Raw genomic sequence first — 15,448 nt, 5'->3', positions numbered from 1 at the left:
CTTGCATTTTTTATCTGCTTTAATATTCAGTCACTTACATAAACTGTAAATTCAGAAGAAGAGACACAAAAAGCATAAACTTTTATGTGTATTTACTGCATTCTTTCTGAAGAATGGTTCACCATGTTAAAACTGTTTTGTGTATATGATTTTGAGACATTCTGAAAGCTCTTGGTTTCACCAAAGGCAAAAAGGGAGCTACCAAAATGTCAGGAAGCTTCACACAGTGAAAAGACCATTTGCTTCCATCTACCTTAACTATATATTTTGAGAGGTAATGATTTTCTGTTGAGAGGTGTTTGAGGTGTGATAGAGTGTAAGAGGTAGTCATGCCCTTATTACTTCTACTACAGTAAACTATGGCTTTCAGTGTTAAAATATTTATTATGATTTCAGAAATAGTAATAGCATAATTCGTAACTTTGCTTCTCTGCTTGAGGGAGTAACCCAAAAGCAAAAGCTGGTCCCCTTGCACATTAGTCTACATCTCTTGTGCATTTAGAATTTGGTGCCTATATAGGAAATGAAGCTTTTTGCCAATGCCAAAGAGAATAAGAGTCCTGGTCCTCAAAAATATTAGTGAGTTGTGCCAATATTTGGCTTGTGCCAATATTCTACTGAATTTCTCCATCACTGAAACTGTCTTTTGGGAATAAATCTGGCTGAAGGGCTCTTATGCACAACCTAGCCAGTGAAAGTACATTTAAGTCAGGAAATATTTGGCTTATGACAAATATCTTTGGTGTTTCTGGAACTGTGTGAAATTTTGCTGTTGTAAGGTGGGTTCTGATGGCAAACTGAGGGTGAATCTTTGTGTTCTTCTCAGAGCTGACGTGATAGATGCCATGAGATTGACGCAGTCGGGCTGGATGGGCCGGCCGGGATCCTGGGAGTGTGTATGGATGTTCCTGGCGCGCTCGGTACCAGGACATTCCCGCTCCCCTCCGGGCCGCGGCAGCTCCGGCCTGACTGCTGGCACTCAAATATCGTCCATCTAGACACAGCTCGTGATGAGAACAGAGCTGATCAGAAAATTTGATCTGAATGGTTAATGGATGGCAAAATTAACTTCTTTTAAAATTGAAGGTTTCTACAGTAATATACTGACTTCACTGCCAGATTTTTTCTTTTTAGTTTTAAAAACAATCCATCAAAAAACTCAGTTTTGAATTATTTTGACCAGGTTTGAAATGGTATTTTCTGGTATTTAATTTAAACAAAACAAACAAACAAAAAACCTGTTTTCTGTGCTCTTCTAGAGTTTCCCATTCTCTCCCAGTGGCAGATATAATTCCATTATGTAAAACAGTCTTAATTGTGTAGTGCGTGGTACAACTCCCTGGATCTGCCACGTAAAGAAAGCTGTAAGAAGGATCAAGACACCTCTATGAACAAATAATGCAGGATGTTGAACTGACTTGAACAATTCTGCAATGCGAAAACTAAGCAAGACAGGTGACATTATTGGATTAAAAATGGATTAATATGGATTAGATGGATTAATAATGTACCCATACTTGCAAAACCTGGTTTGCAGAACTACTTTTTTGCCAAAGTTGTTAGAATTTTGTAAACGTTTGTCCTGATACAAAGCCAAAGGTTAGAATGCTGGTACAGATAGATTGCTTTTTAACAAAGAAATAGTCACCAGATTAGAAGTGCCACCATAATTAATAACTTAGCCTTGCATTATGCTGATGCAAGAGCTGCTCCCTTGAGTGCTCTACAGCTGCATGTCCAAGGGTCTTCAGTTACCGTCAATAACCTGGGGCTCCCCTCAGCAATGGGGATGGGGCAGCTGGTTCCATCAGGGTCACCGGGGAGGTTCGTCATGGGGCAGCCTCCACGGCAGAGCTGCTTCCGTGGCATTTTCATGGAATTTCTTTCTGTCTGTTTCCACAGGCACGTGTCTGAGTGAGGAGAAAGCGATTCCGTTCTGATCCACAATAATTTACACGTCACTATGTGCATCTCACACCCAGATAATAAAACCAGCCTGCAGAGTGAAATGTGAGTCGGGGAGGGAATGTGGAGCTGTTCATTGTACGACAAAAAAGTGAAATATGAGATTATTTTTCCAGAATCTTGTAGCACATAAAAAGAGAAAAGGGGAAAACAAAAGCATTTACGTTCCTTTATCAATGGAGGTTTATTATTTTTTTCCTCATGGGAACAAAAACCATCCAGAAGAAAAGAAAAAGTAAATAGAATAGAGTTAATGAGTTACAGGCTGTTCAGGTAGTTATGAGAATATACCACACAATAACCAAGGTAGAATTAGCTTGCCCTTATATTGGGAAAGTAGCTTTTCCCCCAAACAATGGGTTTGTGTCGCAAGAGGCCCTCGGAGGGCGGCTGCTGAAAGGAGAGCGGTGACGGTGACACGCGATGCAGAGGCAGGAGGGCAGTGACAGGCGAGGAGCAGCTCTGCTTTCCATGTGGGAACGATGTGGGTCGGCTTTGGCCATCCGAGGGTTGTGTCAGCCTGCAGCAGCTTGGAGTAACTTTTCTGAGGGTGTTTTGTGGTGTTGTCACCAGCACTGGAGTAGAGAGACTTTTGGAAATGTTTGATACTGGCTTAGGAAAGCCTCACTTGTGCATGGTGAGGCTGATACAGAAAGATTATGAATATTAATCTGTGCTCTGACCACAAAGCCCCAGAGGTTCAGGTTTTAATTCCAAAAAGTCTAGCTTGGCAACAAACTGACCCTTGGTAGCAAACTTGACCAGTAACATTAATGTTGCTGTGATAGATGTCTGAGGAACTGATCCCCAGCAGCATGTAAGTGATAAGGATGGATGTTTGCATTGCTCCAGCGCCACGCGGGCTCCTCAAAGGCCCCTGAGGAGCTGGAGGCCTCGGCTATGAGGTGCATGAAGGGGGACTCCCCTGCACCTCTGTGTAAGAGAAGAGTTCAGCGTAAGCAATTAGTAGGGAATTTCATAGAAATTCATTAAAAGAGGGTTCATTTGGCAGTGGCTTGAGTCAAGCTGCATTTTAATCTCTAATTTTTATAACTTCTGGGGAAACAAAACATATACATTAGCATGCTTTTCCTGAAACAGCTCATAAAAACAAGTTTTTTTTTTTTTTTCCTTTGGTGTATTTTTAGAACAAGGATTGATAACATGTTCTCTGAATTGGTGCTGCCAACTTCAGTCTTAGATACTACAAGAGAAGGGAAACTTGCAGGTAATTTATTGAAGTGAAGAAGACAGTTTGTGGGGGGTTCAATGTTTAACAAAACTCATTGGAAAAAGAAGCTAGTATCTGACCTCTGCTCTCTTCTGCATTGCTGCTGATGGTGGTGGTAGAGCTGTGTGTGTTCCAGCCACTGCACAGGCGAGGTCATCTGCTAGAGAGTGGCTTCCACTGCTGTTATTGGTGTCCTAGCATGTCATCTTTATTAGCTTGTACTTGTGTATAATAAAATAATGTTCACTGAGGTCATGAGAGTCTTGCAAACCCCTCTGTTACAGTTGGTGCTCTCTCCCAAAATGCAATATTGGAAGAAATGTAGAAAAAATATATTAAGATGCTGACAACTAAATCTCTTTTATTAGAAAACTGTTTGTTGCTTTCCAAAAACATATTAATTCTCTGCACTTTATGCATACCATGTAAACTCTGCCTGCCCCTTCAGCATCCTGCAAATGCAGACCACCATGGAAAAATACTAACCTTCTCCAGCTCATTAGCACACCTATCTAGATGCCCATTTGGTCTTCAGTTTGACATTTTGTTAATGATTATGAGAAGAGGCATTTCATATTTTAAGCTGATTTATTTTTAAAAGCATACTTATTTTTTCTGCCAAAGTACAGTAACTGAAACTGGAAATAATTGCTAGCAGAACTGGCAAATGTATCAAAATGTCTTAGGAGTTTCAAAGTTTTAACTACAGAGATATTTTTCAAGAATACAAAGCATGTGCACACAAATATGAAGTGCAGCTAGTTTTGCTTTAGCTGTTCACTGGGTGTTATCCAGATCATCAGTACTAACACGTTGGAAGAGTTTTTGCCTCTCCGCTTTCTTGTCCTAGGATCAGATTGATGAGACTGGCTCTTGACAGTCACACAGGGAAACCAAAACTACAAGACAAAGGCAAAATAACATCTTTAAAGAACATGTTGCTGTCAGGAAATGTTCAGAGCTCACAGCTGGCACATGAGTTATGTACATCAAGCAACGTACACTTCAGACGTATGGACTCGGTGAAGTTGCATCCTACCTGCCAGCAGAATACGCAGCTGCAACCAAGCAGGTGAGAGGGGGTGGATTACAAACCCTATGATAAAACCCTCCCTACTGGCCTCCTTATTAGTTTTACTAATAGGAAAATGGCAGTGGGCATTATAAGAAACAGAGCAGGAAAGGATTTTAAAGTTGTTGTTGCTTTCTATATTAGACACCTTTTCCGTTTCTAATGGTTTACTCGTTGTTCCTTATTTTTAGTAATCTGTGATTTCTATAATGTAGACCTTAGTCATTTTGCTTTTCTTTAAATCAAAGTGTGTGTGCGTCTGTCCATCCCCCTATAGGAACAAATTATCAATGCCCAACAAGATCTGAAACAGGTTCCCAGTGCCAAAGTCTGTTTCTTGGTTGCTTGTATAGAAATCTAACACAATCCTGTAATGTAGCCAAAGTTTACATGCAAAAAGTTCAGGACTACAAAGTATTAATCACATGTCTGTACCTTTCTGCCTATGTTTGAGTCCTGAATAGTTTCGTATCCTGCCTGCAGTTCTTTGTGAGAGTTGTTTCTCAGATTATATTCTGAGCATTATATTTTGCCTTTTTAATTATGCTGAGCGGGAGCTTGGGAACTGGATAGGGTTTTTTTTTTTTTATGTTTGGTTTTGTTTGTTTTTCACTAAACTGGCCGTGTATTTTGTGTAGGAGGCATTTTGCTTTAAGAAGAGTAAAAAAAAAATCACCCAGGAATAACTTAGTTAAGCAGTTAAGTGTGGATACATGGGTTTTGTACAGTATCACAGGAGCATGTGGGTAAAAGACAGCTACCAGCTGTAACAGTATTTCTATTTAAAGAGAGATGTTTCTGATAATACAGTAAATGCTGAAATAACATTCTGCATTTAAATTTATAACAAATTTTTAAAGTTTTTTTTTTAAATGTAACAAACCTACTTCTAACAGATAGATACCCAGACAGAACATTTCCAGAGAAATGTATTTTTATTTAAGTGCTCGTGTCCACGCTGAAAGGGGCTGCTCTTGGCGAGGGCTGCGCCTACCGCACTGGCAAGTGGGACTGAGCTCTGTGCATTGGTCTTGTCCCCATTCACAGACCCAGACTCATGGCCACCACACCACTCTTAAAAAACATTATTTCATGGAAATTCTTAGGGGCAGCAGCATGTCTGAAAGCAGCACGGCAGCCCCAAGCAGGACCGTGGTTCTCCAGCCAGCTGCAGGTTGCAGGAGGAGCTTTACCCGAGCACTGGCCCCGACCTTCACCTCTAAGCTGCTGTCACTGATCTGAAGCCACCGCATGCTGGAGGAGCTGGAGTGGGTAGGAAATACTGGAGCCTCTCTGGCAAGAGAGCGAGCGCTGGGGGTGAGGGGTACCTATGTTTAAGGGTGAGTTATTCGAGTCTTTTTGAAGATTTAAAGCAGGTTCTAAAAGGATTTTTGACAAGAGTAAAGGTTAATGAGTCACTAATCTGCATTTCATCATGTAAATTACTTAAAATATTTATAGTGAACTATTACCTATTACAATAATTAGTAGGACTTGCTCTAACTAAATAAGAAAATTTAGATTCTGAAAAGATGCCTATTTCTTCTGTGTGTTAGTGAAGATTTATTTTAAATCAATCATACTACATATGTTGCATAAGAATATGATGTGTATATGTGTATAGAGATTTGTGTATAAAGAATATGTGTATAAAGATTTCTCTTGCCCTTTCCCATCTTAATTTTTGCTTGTTTTAATTGCTAAACTGTTAGGGGTGTATTTAAATAGAGGTGGGACCCAGATCAAGTATTGAGATCTACATCTGAATTTTTAGCATACTAGTATCAGGAGCATCAGAGCATCATGGTGTCTTGGCATTTATGAGAAAAGAAAAAAAATATAAAAGCACTCGCACGGCTATAAAAACCAAAATGTTAAATCTCCTCTTCTGCCCCCAACTGCACCAGCAAGTGAAAAAGTGTTAATAAGGAAGAGCACTGAGCTGAGTGACTTTTCTGATCAAGAAAAACAGGATGCATTTATGCATCATTTCCAAATGTAGTTCTAGAGACAGAGTAGGTAGCAAAAGGACCATATGTTAAAAAAAAGGGCTGTGAGATTGTGCGTGGCACAATGACAAGTGTGGGAAGGCATATTTATTAGGAAAAAAAGTGCAAGTAAATATTCATGGAGAAGAGTGGATTGGAACAGCTTTAAAGGTTACAAAAATACTCCCTCGGCTATTTGCCTTTGCTGTGCTGCAGTCATCTACCATTTCTTCCTTGAAACAGAAGGTGCCATTTGTTTGGCTGGGCTTGCTGACCGTGCTGGGTATGAAGCAAGAGAGTGGCAGGGGTTGGTAACTCCCAACACAGACAGACCTGCTGGAGGAGAGAGGCTTTAGTTCTCCGGCAGCACTGCTTCCAGTGACTCCTCACTGATTCACTCCTGAGCGTTAGCATTTGCATTCTCCCTGCTGGAGAGAAGGGGAGGGTTGGCAGGAGAGCCTGTGCTGTGACTGCGGGACGATGAGCGCAACTGTGGGTCCTGATGTGTAGTGCCCTCACAACGGGCAGTAAAGCTCTTCTCTTGAAGAAGGGGTGGAGGTGAAAACCCCACCCTGGCAAACCAATACAAGCTCACGTCTTGCGCAGCATTATTAACTTTGCATTGCAGTTAGTTGTATATATAATTTCTCCCCTTTCTATTTATCATTGACATTAGAATCCTAGAAAGGCAAGTTTTGCTACAAAATTGCTGTGCAGTCTTACACTATCAAACCTGTGGTCCCCAGGATATTAGTGCTTATTCACTGACAAAACATCGGAACCTGAACCTAATTAGTTACCTCTCTAATTCAATTCAAGAGAGGATGCAATCCTATTAACACAGATTTATGGTAACAATCTACCTGGAGACAGAACCACTCATGGCAGTGTGTCTTCTAGCACAGCAAATTTGCTCTCCTGAATCCGAAACAAGCAAAACATCAGCAGCATGTTTTCAGATTTAAGTTTCCCAAATAAGAGCCTGTTTACCCAAAGTGCAGACCAAAAGCATCTTAATGCAATGAGAAAGCAGAAATATCAGGCATACTGACCCAATTAAGATAAACCTGAAAGATTCCCTTGGGTACCTGGATCATATTGTAGGTTAGGCACACTCTCCCATTCCCCCAGGTCATCCTTCAGGAAGGAAGAGTAGGATGTGATGCACGGTCTGCTTTTTGAAGCAGGTAAAATCTGAGCTCACAGGAGACAAACCTGTTTTATTCTGTCCAAGTGAAGGGTCCTCACTTCCCTGCTGACAATTCATGATGCGATGAGCACTAAGGAACACATCTGGCTCCTGGTAGTTATGCTGTTTATAGCTACCAGCTGCAAAACAGACTTTTAATTAGTCAGTTGAACACAAAGGACTGAAAACACCGCAAGAGATGAAGTAGGTGAGGATACAGAATAACCATTTCTGTTCTAATTATACATAGAGGCTTGGTTAAAGTTCAGCCTCTCCTTGCAAAATGTCTCGTTCCTACTTAATGCTGAAAATGTTCCGCATGCTGTTTTCTTCCTGTTGTTATTCCTTTACTTGATGAAATGTTTCTCCTGAAATATACCAACCTTTCTGAAAAGATACTACATGTTCTGCCTTAATTGTCCGAACAAAGGAGGAATGTTGTGATAATGAAAGGTTGGGCCATTTGCCTTATTGAACCGCCTTCAAGAAACTGGAGCTTCTCCCAGATTTTCAGGCTTTCTTTTCTTTTATTGACTTGGATATTTTTAAGACTCTGTATGTGATTATGCAGGTGAATCTGTGAAAAGTTATTTTTTCAGTCCTGGATAAAGGTTTGTTGCAAGGACTATAAAGACTTTTACCACCTTTGGTGAGTTTTGGTTCCAGACTCTCGCTTGCCCTCTGCAAGATGCGGCCCTCTGAGGCCAGTGAGGGAAGGGAGAAGCTCAGCACTTGTCAGGTAATACTGCCAGCCTCTTTCACCTCCTGGGCAAAATATGTTTCAATAGAACAAGGTGCTCTTTGCCAGGTAAGGTCACAAATAACCATTGGTTGAGCTAACATTTTTTAGCTGTTACTGTACTTGACATGTTAGGTTTTACTGCTCCTTTTCAATCCACTTAGAGGGAAATGCTTAAGTAGCTTTAATATTTTATCAGTGTTAGCACCTATTTAATGCAAGTTGTGTGTGTAGCATAGAGAACAGGAGCCAGTTGCATTTAGACTACTTCCAATACTGAATATTCATGTTATAATACCTATAGATTTTCTACAGTGCTGCAACACTTCCAGTTTCTTTAAATATCTAGGTGCTGACACAAAAAAATAAGCAAACAAATGAAAAACCCACCTACAGTGTCAAGAGTCAGTAAAAACTTCCTGAGCTTTAAGCCAACCCCTTATGGTGCTTACCTTTTTCCTCCAGGGCACGGACAGGCTTTTGTAAAATGAAAACTTGTAGGTGAGATGTAACGTCACCTGTAAGAGATGGAAGATACAATTAGGGAAAAATGAAATAATTTGACTAAGGTTTTGCCTGTATAATGAAGTTTATTTTTTTATTATTCTTTATTTTTTTTAAGTGGAAAAAGACCATCTCCAATTCGAAACACAATAGTTGGAAGTGCTACAGTGATGACTCATTTGAGCAACTCTTCAGTTACAACATGTCCTTGTTCTCTCACACGCACTAGATTCGCCACCAGGGCTTCATCTTGCGTAGTGCAGCAGGAGCGGGAAGTCTCTTCCATGTCCATGTTTTTTGATATTACTCACAGAAAGGATTATGAGGCATCATTTGACATGGAGTCTGACTAGGATCAAGATTCTGTACTGTAAATCCAATGAAACACCCAAGACTTCTTTTGAATAAAAATATTTGTATTTTAGCTAGAATGTTTCAGCTTTTGAGTTGCTTTTTCAAATCCTAAACTTTTCAAACACAAAAGAATATTGCTCATACAAAAAAATATATAGTTACATTTAAACCTGTTCATTGCAGACCAGCTCACTATGGTCCCAGCTGGTAGTTCTACTCAAAAAGCAGATGTATTATTACAGCATGGATGTACCGCAGCTGACTTGCCATGGCCATACATGCGATACGCCTGCATGTGGGTGGTCACTGCATTGCTCTTCTTCATGAATAGGACCCAAGGGTGACTGTCCCTGAACACAAAGTTCTTACTATACAACTCACTGCTACACAGGGTACAAAGTCTCTGTACGAAAGTATGGACTACCTGTAAAGCAGGCTGAATGCACTAACCTTTAATAATAAAGTCTCAATAACAAGTTACGTAGCTGTTGGTTACATTTTAATGAGAAAGTTTTAAGCTAGAAGTATCAGGGAAAAGTGTTCATGATGGAGGTAGATAATTCATGACTCAAGGTAAGAGCAGATGCTAAAGAGGGCATTTTAGAAATTTACTTTCATGAGAAAGTGCCTTAAAAGCACCTCTTTCTCTATACTGATCATAAGAAGAGATCACTGTGACTATTTTAGATGTAATACTCTGTGTTTGCTCAGCTGACTTTCACTGTCATATGTGAATGCCTAAGATTTTATTTAATATTAATCAATAAGAACTAGAAAGAATAAACATAGAGGTGTGTCTGTTAAAAGAAGAACGTTATATATATGTATATAAACTGGGGGAGGAATAAAAAGCTGAAGCGTGATGTGGGTGTAGAAGGAAAAATCAGTAGCTTTTCTTACAAAGGAAGCAAAGCTAAATCATACGAACCAGACTGTGAACAGCTACCACTAATGAGCAGTCACATTAGCTATTGCTAATGACAATGCAAATGTTTTTGTGAGCAACTGCTCACAATCTGGCCCTGAGTTTTAAAGCAAATAGTGGAGAAAAAAAAACGGTGGATGAAAGGAAAGAGAAAGAGGGGGGAAAAAAAAGGAAAAAGAGATGGAGCAAAAGGTATGGGGAAAAATGATTAGGTAGAATGCTGAATTTCACTCTTAAGACCCTTAGGAAGTCATCAGCTGAGGATCCTTAGGAAGGATCAGCTGAGATGTGAAATGGTGAGACAGAGTAGACTGAATGAAATTTCACGAGTGTAACAAGTCATAGTGAAAACTGGAAAAAGTGTCTAATATTTTTTCCTTGAAAAATGGTGCACTATTGTATTTCAGAGATGTCTGTTTTGACAACACATTTGTTAGGACTGTTAGTCTTGGACTTCCTGAGCAAGAGAAAGATTATTTACTATTTAGAACTTACCTGGAGTATTGAAGAAGTCCCCAGTCTTTATAATTCATATTAGGATATAAACTTCTTTTACCTTCATGAGTGCCTTTGGCAAGCTGCTTTGGTCATTTTGTCATAGGAGTCAGAGCCTTGTTCACACTGACTGCATGTGTAATCCATGCAGAAAGAGGCTGCTCCAAAGGAAGGTCCAGAGTCAGGACCTAATGGAAATCTTTCAATTTCTTTCTCGGATTGCCTGTTTTCACCTGTGACTGTAGAGGGAGCCTGGCAGGGCAGATAAGGGTGTCTGGCTCCATTAGGAGATCAGACTCTGCTTCAGGATGAACACGTGTCAGAGAAGGTTCTCCAATCTGCAGCAAAACACAGTCAAATTATCTACAATATCACAAATTTTTGACCAACTATGGAGCTGCTCCACTGAGGTAGTCCGCTGGATGAAGGCTGTCTTAATCTCTATGCCTAAGCAAGGAAACTCAAGTTTCAGTATCCCACATGACTACTCCTAGTAGAAAATACAGGGTCCTGTTCTAACCCACTGCTATTTAATTCTCTGTATAAATTACGATATTTTTTCCTTAATGAAAATATGCAGAATTATTTTGGGAGTAGGATACCCCTTGTACTGTCAAACCCCTTCAGTGAATTGATGTGAAACAGTGCTATGAAACTGCCAGATGCATTCTAGGAGACGGCAATTTCAAATGTCCTAGTTTATCTTGAACAGAGCCAAGACTCTCTGAAGGTTTTGAAAGGCAAGTGACACTTGCCTTTCAATGTGGGTAGGCACGCAAGATCCCTGGATGTGCAAGACAGTTCTTACCCATCTTCAGTAGGTTTTCTTTTTTTTTTCCCCATTGCCATTACTGCATAGGATATTACCTGTCGTTGATGAAATGCGTAAGTCAATAATGGTATGCATTAATCATTGACATGAGCATAACCAAATCATTGAAAATAACAGAACTGTTGCAGTATGCTCTTAATGGTGCCTTTCAGCCTGCAAAGGGAGTTCTAGCAACATAGATCAGTGAGCCTGAGCTGAAAGCTTGTTTTCATCTCTAATGACATGTGGAAAAACACCGTAACACTTAAAAAGCTTTGATCTTGCAATTCTTTACAAAAATAGCAGGATTTAGACCCCTGTACTTTGGAAAATCCTGAGTATTTAGACTTAATGTACAACTGAAATGAACAGAATTCCACTGATTGAAGTGAGAAGTCAGGAGCGTGCTGGGCCCCATGTCGCACTAGGGCCCCATAAAAAACAATATTGGAGGTTGAATAGTAAGTCCTTTTAGGTCATTTAGGTGACTTTGTAAAGAACTCACTAAATGGATGGTGCTTTCTTTTGCTATTAAGTTCCTTACTATTCAACCTCCAATATTGTTTTTTATGGGGGAGATGTCTATTAAATGTTCCGTTCCTGATTTCTGTCCAAAGTGGACTGGATAAAAAAGCAAAGTAAAAGCAAAGTCTCTCACCCTAGAAAACCATGACATCCATAAAAGGAAGCGCTGTAGGAGGAATGAATTTTAATATTGGATCACTTGAGCAATCTGCTTTATTGCAAAGCGCTGTAACAGCCAGGCTGCCTTAATGTGGAAGCAGTGAATTGTACTGAGACAGGAAAAGGTAGATCTGGGGAAAAGGCAACTTTCACACTGCCAGCATTATAGGAAATTATAAAGTTTTGCTTTTTCTTGATCGGGATTGAAATTGCAAATTCAACAGGGTATTTAAATGCATAAAAAATGCAGCCCTTTTCTGTCTTTTCCAGAGGCAAGTATCCTAAGGCCTTTGCTGGACTCAAAGGGAAGAGTTGTCTCAGTGACAGGCTCAAAGGGAAGCTAGGTTCCCTGCCACTTCCAGTCTTGCCTTTTTTAGCTCCAGCACTACTGTTTCTTGCTCTTTTTGGAGGGTCAATTTGTCTTTATTGCCATAAAGAACTTTCTCTTTTGGGAACCTTGAGATCAGAAAATGTCTGTAGAGACACCCTGCAACCTCTTTGCTATTAAATCAACAAGACAATCATAGTAGAAAAGTTAAAGAAGGGAAAAAGAGTCTCTCTGTATATGACACTTACTTAAGGGAGGAGCCTGGATTCACTTCTCAGTCTCTGTCAGTGGATGTTGTCTGTTGGCTGCCCAGGCTGGATCTTGGGTCCTGCAGCACTGCTTTGGGTTGAGCTTAACAAGAGGCATCTTCAGTTAGCAGTTTCCATCCTGCTGGTGGAGCCCATGTTAGTACTTAGCGAATGCAGCTTCCCTGGACTGTGGTTTCCCTTCCTCCTCCCAGTGCTCATAGTGACTTGCTGCCCTGCAATGAAGGTGTGTGTCGCGTTCCTGAAGCAGTGCAGAGATCCCACTGCTTGACCCCAACAGCTCTCGCACTGAACCTGCTCTCTAGTTCTGGGAAAATACATTTTACCAGTTTCCTATAAAATTTATCCTATAAGCATTTTGATCTAATGCTTGAGTTACCAAATCACTGAGTTTAGGTAAGATAAAATCTTGTATAAATCAAGACTGAGTAAACTAAAGGAAAGGATAGTGCTGTAAAACAGCCGACATAGCTCTATCATAACAAATAAGTTTACCAACCTTTGTTTCAATTAAAATGGAGTGGTGCAAAATGTTCTAGTAACCTGCAAGAGTAAATTCTGTAAGGTGCAAAGCAACGACAATGGCAGCAAAAAGTCAAGTCAAAGAAACACAGCTCAGGCAATCCTCATAAATCCTACATAGCTTCTAGAAAAAAATAATATTGTAATCAAAGCATGGATTTTAATGCATAAAGTGATCCTAGTATAAACACACTGACAAAACACAGAATACCACACTCTCAAACTGTAACTAGATTTAACATGTTACCTTGGCAAACGGTCAGTACAAAACTGATGGTCATACTTCTATATAGAAAATTAAAAGAACAATATTTTTAGAAGGGTGAAAATAATTTGTAGATATGTAGTCTTTCTTAGGAATAAATTCTGATCAAATGGAGCCTAGAGACAACAGAGTAATTGAAATTAATAGGAAGCAGGATGTAACTACATACCATGAAGTTCCATGAGTGAAAGCACGCATAGAGAAATTGGATTTTTCTTATCACATACCATGAGCTCACTACCTCTCTTCCTTTAAGCCATTTCTCTCTCTCACAGAGAGGGAAGACCCCTGCTTAGAACTGCAGACCTTTCTGTCTCAGTTCCCCATAACCCCAGTTCCACTCAAAAACTCTTGCTATATGGACATGAGACTCTTGTAATTAGAATGAAACATGAATAGGGTGAGAAAACAAAATGCAGAAGTTTGAAGACTTACTTCCTCACTCCCTTCTCTGTGCAACTGGCAATCATTGCCAAAAGAATACAGTTCTTCAGACTTCTTATGGGAGATTGAAGGTTTCAGCATGCAACATTTGTTTTCCTGTTAGAATATGTAATGGAAGAGTTTTTAAATAATAAGAGAAAAATGACTGTGCAATTCTCATTCAACTTGATGGCTTATTTGTTATGGCAAGGGAGATAAAGGAAGCTTCAAAAGTTGCTATCCCAGCTAAATTGTCAAACTCTGTCCCCGTTAGTCTGCAGTCTGTCACGGAAGGACAGTGCAGGGGCTCGTGCTAAGTTACCAGTTCCTGAGGAGGCTCCTCCAACCCCAACAAATTCTGTGTCAGGAGCATGTTCAGTTTCACTGTCTCTTAGTGTCTTAGCCCAGGCACCCTGCAGGGCTTGAAGAAACCATGTACAAAAGAGAGTGAAAGAAAAATTGCCACAGAGGAAGTGGGGAAAAGCAGCAGCGGGAAAACACTGAGGGACAGGCACTCCTGCTTAAATTCTTGTTTTGTTGAAGTCTGTAAAAAGCCAAACCAAACCATACTCTTCTCTTACCACAGCAGGGCCAAATTGTGACCCACGTAAAGAACTTTACTGAGAGTGGCAGGAAAGGCAGGTTGGAAGTGCTGCGGTGCTGCTGTCTCTGGGAGGAAGATGTGGAGCCTCTGCTACCCAGCGCTTCTGGTTTCTGTTCTGAGCCACATCCTCTCTCCATACACAGCAACAGCAACTGCCCTTGGATCCCTGCAGTGACAAATCAAGATAAAAGGACAGGTATTTTTGTCAGTTAGCAAAATAAATTTTAACTTTAATCCCATTAAGTATAACTTTATTCAGTGATTCATAACTAGAAAATGTTCTGTGGGAACTTAGGATATTCACAGCACATACTTCTAACTACTGAATTCGCCTTTATTTTTGCCCAGGGAGTCTGGCCTTAAAGAACCTCATAATCATTCCAGAATTTTACCCTGTGTATTGAATAATTTCTATGACTGTTCATAAACAATTTGCAGCAAGTAATTGATACTGAAAACTTGAGTCCTCCTTGTAAGCAACTAGATTTCTTTGCTCACAGGGTAGATCAGGCCAGGAATTAGGCTGAAAAAACAATTTTAAGAATATTTAAAATCATCAGTCTCCTGTAAATAATCTTTAGTATTCATTTAAGTGACTGGATTTTGCAAATACTTCTGTCAATGAACTGACTTAGTAGTGTTTTTGTAGAGACCTAACATGGATGGATGACTTTTTTCGGGGGGCGGGGAGGAGCAGGGTATAGAGATGAATATTGGTAGGCATTCTGAAACAGGCAGTTAGTGCCAACTGCATTGCAATTTTCTGTACAAAAATCGAACAAAAAAAACCCAAAACAAAACAAAAAAAAAAGAAAAAAAGAGAGTATGACCAGGTGTGAAAGCTATTCACTGAATTTCTCACATTCCAGCAATTCAAGAAATTAATGGTGTGGATGAGATTTTTTTCTAATGCATTTACATTTTGTCAGCTCATCTGAAGTAATTGCATGTGACTGGCCCAGTTACTGTGCAGGAACGTGCTCTGTCTTTGACTTATACAATATTTGGCACAGAGTGAGCACATACCGGGGCATATACTTTTTATTACTTAAGAATCGGAGAAGTGCCTAAAAATAACGGAGG

General features: G+C 40.0%; 1 long non-coding RNA gene across 1 annotated transcript; it reads right to left on the bottom strand.

Moving 5' to 3' along the window:
- Positions 1 to 12,721: 12,721 nt before the first annotated feature.
- On the bottom strand, positions 12,722 to 14,499 carry LOC112946584. Its single transcript, XR_003249265.1, has 4 exons — positions 14,343 to 14,499; positions 13,774 to 13,878; positions 13,051 to 13,094; positions 12,722 to 12,766 (listed from the first exon to the last, which is right to left on the bottom strand). It is a non-coding gene; the product is annotated as an uncharacterized LOC112946584 (long non-coding RNA).
- Between the last annotated feature and the right edge of the window lie 949 nt (positions 14,500 to 15,448).

Source organism: Nothoprocta perdicaria, unplaced genomic scaffold (genome assembly GCF_003342845.1).
Source record: "Nothoprocta perdicaria isolate Ctin4 unplaced genomic scaffold, notPer1 scaffold_1, whole genome shotgun sequence".
Lineage (NCBI taxonomy): Eukaryota > Metazoa > Chordata > Aves > Tinamiformes > Tinamidae > Nothoprocta > Nothoprocta perdicaria.
The sequence above is the reverse complement of the archived record's forward strand: the minus strand, read 5'-3'. Positions and strand labels throughout refer to the sequence as shown.